The sequence below is a fragment of the Procambarus clarkii genome, chromosome 25 (assembly GCF_040958095.1).
Source record: "Procambarus clarkii isolate CNS0578487 chromosome 25, FALCON_Pclarkii_2.0, whole genome shotgun sequence".
Classification (NCBI taxonomy): Eukaryota; Metazoa; Arthropoda; class Malacostraca; order Decapoda; family Cambaridae; genus Procambarus; species Procambarus clarkii.
The window spans coordinates 4,270,194-4,279,589 of NC_091174.1; the positions used below are offsets into that span (position 1 = coordinate 4,270,194).

General features: G+C 44.8%; 1 protein-coding gene across 2 annotated transcripts in view; it reads right to left on the bottom strand.

The window, feature by feature from the left end:
• Nucleotides 1–8,713, bottom strand: part of LOC123753613 (dual 3',5'-cyclic-AMP and -GMP phosphodiesterase 11A) — a 78,261-nt gene extending 69,548 nt beyond the window's left edge. For both annotated transcript variants that reach the window (XM_069331178.1, XM_069331177.1), the window contains exon 1: nt 8,669–8,713. The gene's annotated coding sequence lies outside the window, so the exon portion shown is untranslated. The remainder of the gene's footprint in view (nt 1–8,668) is intronic.
• Nucleotides 8,714–9,396: the final 683 nt, after the last annotated feature.

The window sequence follows — 9,396 nt, forward strand, 5'->3', positions numbered from 1 at the left end:
GGTTTACAACGATGAGTTTAGATGGTCGCCTTCACTGGCCTCACCTACGACCTATTTTCACGTTAATTCGCTCTGAAATGAGCTTAAACAAATATTCTGAAAATAAATGTTTTTCGTCTGCTCACCGCGCTGGAGGTCATTTCATTATCCCATCAAAATATAGTGATCAATGTGCATGTGAAGCACGCTAACTGCTGGCATGTTAGTCACGCTATATGCGCTTACAAAGGTGTATACACAAAGGTGTTTTGATTAAGGAAAGATGTAAAAGTAGGAAGGCCAATTTTGCTTGAATATGCGCATGTCTGTGTGTGTTTTTTTTACGAGAGCGGATATGTTTGCGTGTTCCTGTGTACAGCCTTCAAACATTCTTATCTGTGACATGCATATGTACGTAATTCCCTCAGGCACACGGATATTCGCTCACGCGCGTGCATAAACACACACACACACATACACATAGTTTCAGAAATGGCTGCCAGACTTAGATTTCAAGCCCAGATAAATACAGTAATAAAGATAGGAGTAGGAGCGAGAAAGCTCCTACGGTAAATGATGAAGGGAATATATTTTCCATGAACAGAGAAGAACCTGGCAGTGGACAAGCCTAGACCTGACATACACAACTGGCCAACATATGGAGAGACTTTAGAATGAGCGGGACATGATTACCACATACACAGTTCTAACGAGAATTTGCAAAAAAGAACAAAGTATCGATGTTCAGAATGGGAGAGAGAGAGAGAGGAACTGGGGGACAAAAGAGATGGGAATTGGAGACGGAAATGAGTCACAGAGAAGCCAGAAAGAACTTCATTAGTAAGATTTGCAAGCAGAGTGGATTGTTTATAAGATATTGTTGAAGCAAAGTTAATTTGCAATTTTACAAGCAAAAATATAAGACATGGATTTGCTTCACAAGCAAATACGAAAAAATGCATTAAGGAATTGAGTTTATTAACTGATAGTCGGAAAGGCGGTTCTAATAACCTAAAACTGGACGCTGTTATGAGTACACACACACACACACACACACACACACACACACACACACACACACACACACACACACACACACACACACACACACACACACACACACACACACACACACACACACACACACACACACACACACACACACACACACACACACACACACACACACACACACACACTCTTCACAATCAACACTTATACGGGCTCACCATAGCCCGTGCTACATGGACACTTCGTCCTGAGTAGCTAAATCTGAAACACCAACAACAGTCAACCCTTACACAGTGGTCACTACTAGCTCCAATTAACCACATAAACAACTATGCTCCAAACAGCATAAACACCATATATGACAGAACGATGTTGTTACAAGACAATGGAACAAGAAAACCTAGCCTCTTTTAAGGCAACCAATATTTATGAGGATTACGAGAGCAAGACATCCAACTTCTTGCCCTTCAGCTTACCTCTCCTTCCTTCCGTATCTCCCCCTTTCCTGCCTCTTGCCCTAACTCCCCTTCCCTCACTACTCCCTATCTCCCCCTAGCTATCCTTCCCCCACGTGTTGGAACTGGAACGAGGGAAGACACAGGTGAGGGGAAACTAGGACGAGGGGACACAATTGAACTTACAGCCAAATGAGCGAGATATAGGAGAAATAATGTTATGAGGGGTGAGGGTCGTGGGTGAGGGGAACGCACCAGGAGATGAAACTAAGGGTGTTATTATATTCATGAATTCAAATGTAAATAACATCCACCCAAACGATGTTAAGGGGCCAGGAACTATGAACACACACACACACACACACACACACACACACACACACACACACACACACACACACACACTGGTAGAGAGGAGTGGTGGAGAGAGTAGGGGGGAAGAGGATGGAAAAAATTAATCCGCGCTCAACCTGGAGAAGCGTGGGAATTTAGCCAGTGTAGGCCTTCTGTCAGAGTTGGGGAGGGTGGGGATGTGTTGGAGAAGGGGGAGGGGTGTGTTGGGGAGGGTGGAGGGGTGTGTTGGGGAAGGTGGGGATGTGTTGGGGAGGGTAGAAGTGACCATGGTTCCCTTGAGGACAAGAGAAAGGCTATCGCTGGAACCTTTAATGTCAACAACTGTGTGATAGTCACAAGAATTCAAAATTCACATGATGAGTAAGTGAATATGGAGTGAGTGTGGAGGGTGTGTTGAGTCAGGGGTGCCGGTGTGGAGTGTGTGCGTGAGAAAGAGTAATTATGGAGGCACTACTTAGTTGTACTCACCTAATGAGGGTTTCAGGGGGAGATTGAGGTTCAGATCTTTAGTTCCATCTTTCAAACATCAATATTGAGTACGAGTTCTTGAGCGAATTGGGTATAGTGGTACAGGTATAGTGGAAACTGTGTATAGAGTCTGCCCCCCACCACATAGCTTCTTAATGTGTTCCATTTATCCAGTACTCAGCTGACACAAACTATTATCTATAACGCCTTTGTGGTTCATTTGACTAATTAGTTTTCACCGCCACCTTGGTCATTTAGTACCGAGTGGAACTGACACAGTTCGCATGTTATTTCTTATTCACATTGAACATTATGTATATGCAGGAGTGGTATGTAGGTAGAACAGGTGGTATGTAGGAGTGAGTTTGTTTCAGTGAAGATGTAAACATAAAGGGGAAGAGTTGTACAAGGTGAAGACAGCCCCCCTAAAAGGGGGGTGTGGCCCCCCCCCCCCTGCAGCTATCAAGACCAGTACTGCATATTGATAAGCAAGACATATCTAATACCAGAGCAATTGTAGATTAACATCTCTCATTTTTTTATTGTCTCAAGGTCCTCACGTGAAGACAATGGGAAGATATGATCTGAGACACAGGTGTTGTGTGTCAAGATAATAGAGCGAGGGTTAATTGCCTTCCTTAAGTGTATAGGATTCTTCATAACTTGGAAATTCTTAATGAGTATTTAATAACATTAAGAGGGGGGGGGGCATTGCATGTTGTATCTCGTTTCAATTTATAATTAATATTTGTAATCATAGTCCATTAATTCGTCAGGGACATGTATACAAGGTGTGTGTTCATACACCAGGTGGATGAGTTAATGTTTATTTCTTCCAACTTTGTTTCTTTGTTACTATAAATGAATTAATCTCTCTCTCTCTCTCTCTCTCTCTCTCTCTCTCTCTCTCTCTCTCTCTCTCTCTCTCTCTCTCTCTCTCTCTCTCTCTCTCTCTCTCTCGCTCTCTCTCTCTCTCTCTCTCCAGGACACCAGGGCTTCAAGAGAACACTTATCAACAAAACACAAATCCCACAGTAATCCCCTCATGGGGGGATTTACCGTGTTGGTTGTGATGGTCTTGAGTACCCAATAAGTGACCGAAACACCTGCGCTGAATCCTCTTGCTGTGGAATCTCCATGTGCATGAAGCAGCCGATCCCAGGTTTAAAGATTCATGTGAACATGAATGGTGAGGTGACTGTACCCAGGTTCTGACCCATGGTGAGTCTGAACCTGGAATATTCACATTCGAGGTCTTGTCGACGTGAATATTCCAGAAATATTCTAAAATATCCATCAGATGCATCGCTAAACACAATATCTTGTTTTTAATGCATGTGTTGAACACAGTCGCTGGCGACCCAGCGAGATGCTTCAATTATTGTAAAGCTTTGCATTCATAACACCTTGAAGAATATTGACCAGACCACACACTAGAAGTTGAAGGGACGACGACGTTTCGGTCCGTAATCGAATTGAGAATGGTCCAGGACGGACCGAAACGTCGTCGTCCCTTCAACTACTAGTGTGTGATCTGGTCAACATACTTCAGCCATGTTATTGTGACTCATCGCCTGCACCTTGAAGAATATATTTATTTTCTGCAACAAAATCCTGAGGCAGCTGACTGACCTGCAACAGGGGCTGCCAGGGTGATGCAGGGAAGAGCAACCTTGGTGTGTAAAGACACACTTTAAGCAGACATTACAGACGCAAGACAGCGTTGTATAATGCTTCTGTTGCTGCTAGAACTGCTAGCTGTGCTACAGCTACACCTGCTGATGAGATGATTGTATAGTGTAAGGGCACACTGTGTTGTGATTGTTGTGTAGGTCCTGTGTAGGACTTGTGATCCTGTGGTCCTGGGTTCGATCTCAGGCGCCGGCGAGAAACAATGGGCAGAGTTTCTTTCATCCTATGCCCCTGTTACCTAGCAGTAAAATAGGTACCTGGGTGTTAGTCAGCTGTCACGGGCTGCTTCCTGGGGGTGGAGGCCTGGTCGAGGGCCGGGCCGCGGGGACACTAAAGCCCCGAAATCATCTCAAGATAACCTCAAGGAATATAGAATAATATAGAATATAGATATAATATATAGTATATAGTACAGAATATATAATAATATAGAATATAATATACAATATAGAATATAAATAACTAATACCAGAGCGGAAAATGAGTTCAGAAGACACACAATAGCTTCAATACGGTCTAGATAAGCTGTCAACATGTACGAAATATTGGCAGATGCAGCTTAATGCTGTTATCTTGAGGTTATCTTGAGATGACTTCGGGGCTTTAGTGTCCCCGCGGCCCGGTCCTCGACCAGGCCTCCACCCCCAGGAAGCAGCCCGTGACAGCTGACTAACTCCCAGGTACCTATTTACTGCGAGATAACAGGGGCATTCAGGGTGAAAGAAACTTTGCCCATTTGTTTCCGCCTCGTGCGGGAATCGAACCCGCGCCACAGAATTACGAGTCCTGCGCGCTATCCACCAGGCTACGAGGCCCCAAACATGAACCCCTGTAACATGAAGGGTTGGGAACTTTGGTAATTATCAGAGATATCTTAAGCTGGACAATGATGAAACTGCGAAGTCTGACTGCGAGAAAGATCTGGCAGTAACGACTAGTAGGGTCTAATAGGAATAAATAGTGACTAGCCAGATTTCATAAATCATAACTAAGTTGACCAGATCACACACTAGAAGGTGAAGGGAAGACGACGTTTAGGTCCGAAATCGACTTGAGAATGGTCCAGGACGGACCGAAACGTCGTCGTCCCTTCACCTTCTAGTGTGTGGTCTGGTCAACATACTTCAGCCACGTTATTGTGACTCCTCGCCTGCACAAGAATAACTAACAAAACCAAAGAATACATAAAGTACATCAATGGGTGAAAGGCTACAACAGAAGGGATATAAATCAGATTTTAAATATATAACCACAAAATAGAACATGAACGTAATTAAATGATACATTCAGACTCCCTATTTGGGTAATTTTCCATTGTCATTGAGTAAATTAATTTACCTGTTCGAATAATATAACTTGAGAAGAACATTCACAAGGATATGGCCAGAATCTCACCTAAAACATCTATTAAATACTGTATCTTATTCCATAGATACATGAGAATACTATGCAATAGTTAATATTGTTACATGGTTACATGAGTTATATGGGAAAATTGCAGGAACAGGCTGGGGGTAGTTACAGTACCAGAGTTTGAGCAGACTTTAAGCTGTTTCGTACCCCAACCGAAACGAATTTGAAAGATTAACCCTAGTAATTACAGACATCCAGGTCTCTAATTATATGTAGGTCTTTCGTTATATGCAGGTCTCTAATTATATGTAGGTCTGTAATTGCTGCTAGGTTCACAAGGGCCAGTATAGTGAGGGGTACTTACACCCAACCGAACAACCCCGCCATTATCACCACTACCACCATCACAACCAATATTGTCATCCCTAGTGTCACAATCACCACTACTACCACCTGCAAAACTACCTTCACAATCACCATTACTCCCACCCTCACCAACACCATTACCACCCCCCACAACAACCACCATTTCCACCCCAACAACAGCCACTATTATCACCACCACAACAACCACCATTACCACCCCCACAACAACCACCATTATCACCACCACTCCCATATATATACATAATTACCCAGGTATTCATATCTCTGAGGTTGAGAGTGTAATATTTACGAAGCTAAAGGTCATATTCACGTGACTCAGGACGGACGTCGCGGTTCGATATTCAACGCTCAAAAGATCGTCGTCGACCACCAGTTCGAATATGTTGATAAACAGTTCCAGGAAACAGAAAAATGGGAAGAGAACGTTTATAACCGGACGGACGAACGGATGGGAGAGAGAGGGAATTCTCATGGAAAAGCGTCAAGCCATTACAACTATATAGCAATAGAAAGGGGTCGGGATAAGGAATGTGGAAGGGGGAGACAACATTTACACAGAACGTTATCAAAAACGTTAGACAGAACGTTACCAAGAACAGGTAAACATTGCGGTGATAGCTTCAAAGAATCTTTTAATTATACCTGAAGAGAGTTTATGCATAGATCAGTCACGAATCGAGATAAGCGTTTTCTAACATCATTTACGAAGGGATTTGAGGTTGTAAATATTTTGTTTAGGAACCGCGAAGCAGGAAACGTTTTCCGGGAACGTTTGTGTTCACTAAGACGAAGAAGGAACACAGTTCTTGCCTTATTGTAAACAAACGCTACCAGGAACCAGTTTTGCTTTACGTTCTTTCATGGTCGACTTTCATCACTTGACCTTTCCTCTGTACTTGATAGGTCGAGTCTCTGACACTCTCTCTCTCTCTCTCTCTCTCTCTCTCTCTCTCTCTCTCTCTCTCTCTCTCTCTCTCTCTCTCTCTCTCTCTCTCTCTCTCTCTCTCTCTCTCTCTCTCTCTCTCTCTCTCTCTCTCTCTCTCTCTCTCTCTTGCTTATTATAATTCTTGGGAATAATTTTGGTCACGATGATAGTTCTTGTGTCGGCAGAAGGGTGATGTTGGTAGTTGTGCTGGTTGGTGTACTGGTGGTGGTGGTGGTGGTGATTGTGGTGTTGATAGTGGTGGTCACTACAGTGGGGATGGTGGTGGTGGTGGTGTGGTGAGTGGTCGTGGTGCAGGGAACAAAGAGAACATCAGTGAGAGTGGTGATGTTAGAGAGTAAACATTCACTCTTCACTCAGCGAGGCTCTCAAGCCAAAAACCATCCTATACGGAGCTCAAACTCTTGACTTTGAAGACTTCAACTGGCGCGTCACAAGACTTTAAAAGCCATATTCTAAAACTCTACAAACTGGCTTTTGTCAATCTTCTGCCTGAATCAAGCCCATTTCAGAAATTGCTGGTCCAGAATCCGGATTTTCAAGGACTCATATTTCTGTCTTCTGCGAACGCAGATAAGAATAATACTCATCTATTCCACATCAAATTCATAGTATAATTTCGACCCAAAGATTCGTATGTCACCCAAGAGATTAAGGTAAGTTCGTACATTTCGAATTTAGGGAAGGAATTTAATTTGCGAGACAACGAAATCCGGATCTAAAGTTGTTGACATTCGTGGAAAGTCTCACTTGCTGATACAGAGGCTGAGGATGATCCAGGTGAGACACAATGTACAACAGTAATATTTTTTACATATTTTTTTACAAAGAGCAGCAAGATTGTGGTAGAAATATCAAAGTGTTGTATAACTTGTGTTGTTTATGCATGAGTAGTGAGTGGTCACCTCTCGTCCACTCAGAACAGTGAGTGGTCACCTCTCGTCCACTCAGAACAGTGAGTGGTCACCTCTCGTCCACTCAGAACAGTGAGTGGTCACCTCTCGTCCACTCAGAACAGTGAGTGGTCACCTCTCGTCCACTCAGAACAGTGAGTGGTCACCTCTCGCCCACTCAGAACAGTGAGTGGTCACCTCTCGTCCACTCAGAACAGTGAGTGGTCACCTCTCGTCCACTCAGAACAGTGAGTGGTCACCTCTCGTCCACTCAGAACAGTGAGTGGTCACCTCTCGTCCACTCAGAACAGTGAGTGGTCACCTCTCGTCCACTCAGAACAGTGAGTGGTCACCTCTCGTCCACTCAGAACAGTGAGTGGTCACCTCTCGTCCACTCAGAACAGTGAGTGGTCACCTCTCGTCCACTCAGAACAGTGAGTGGTCACCTCTCGTCCACTCAGAACAGTGAGTGGTCACCTCTCGCCCACTCAGAACAGTGAGTGGTCACCTCTCGTCCACTCAGAACAGTGAGTGGTCACCTCTCGTCCACTCAGAACAGTGAGTGGTCACCTCTCGTCCACTCAGAACAGTGAGTGGTCACCTCTCGTCCACTCAGAACAGTGAGTGGTCACCTCTCGTCCACTCAGAACAGTGAGTGGTCACCTCTCGTCCACTCAGAACAGTGAGTGGTCACCTCTCGCCCACTCAGAACAGTGAGTGGTCACCTCTCGTCCACTCAGAACAGTGAGTGGTCACCTCTCGTCCACTCAGAACAGTGAGTGGTCACCTCTCGTCCACTCAGAACAGTGAGTGGTCACCTCTCGTCCACTCAGAACAGTGAGTGGTCACCTCTCGCCCACTCAGAACAGTGAGTGGTCACCTCTCGTCCACTCAGAACAGTGAGTGGTCACCTCTCGCCCACTCAGAACAGTGAGTGGTCACCTCTCGTCCACTCAGAACAGTGAGTGGTCACCTCTCGTCCACTCAGAACAGTGAGTGACTCACCTCTCGTCCACTCAGAACAGTGAGTGACTCCCCTCTCGTCCAATCAGAACAGTGAGTGACTCACCTCTCGTCCACTCAGAACAGTGAGTGACTCACCTCTCGTCCACTCAGAACAGTGAGTGACTCACCTCTAGTCCACTCAGAACAGTGAGTGACTCACCTCTCGTCCACTCAGAACAGTGAGTGACTCCCCTCTCGTCCACTCAGAACAGTGAGTGACTCACCTCTCGTCCACTCAGAACAGTGAGTGACTCACCTCTCGTCCACTCAGAACAGTGAGTGACTCCCCTCTCGTCCAATCAGAACAGTGAGTGACTCACCTCTCGTCCACTCAGAACAGTGAGTGACTCACCTCTCGTCCACTCAGAACAGTGAGTGACTCACCTCTCGTCCACTCACAGGACTCCTCAAGACGATTCTGAGAAAGAAAGAGAGACATGATTAAGAAAGGATTTAAGAAAAAAAATCTGCAGTAATTTACGTGGTTTGTTTTTAAATCTTTTCCTCTCAGCCACCATGGTGGAGAGAGAGAGAGAGAGAGAGAGAGAGAGAGAGAGAGAGAGAGAGAGAGAGAGAGAGAGAGAGAGAGAGAGAGAGAGAGAGAGAGAGAGAGAGAGAGAGAGAGAGAGAGAGAGACAGAGAAAGTGCTGAGTGAAGAGTAGGTAAGCCAGGTGACCTACACAGGTGGTTTAAGAGACAATATATCCAGAAAGCCTTTTCGGTAATTGACAACACCGGATAGATTGCCAAAGGCTCTGATGTATCCGGCTCTTTCCGTTTACATTCGTTACGATTAAGCAATTTTCAATATTGGGTCATTTATCTTCTTATATGTGATTTAATTGTCCTTAAGAAG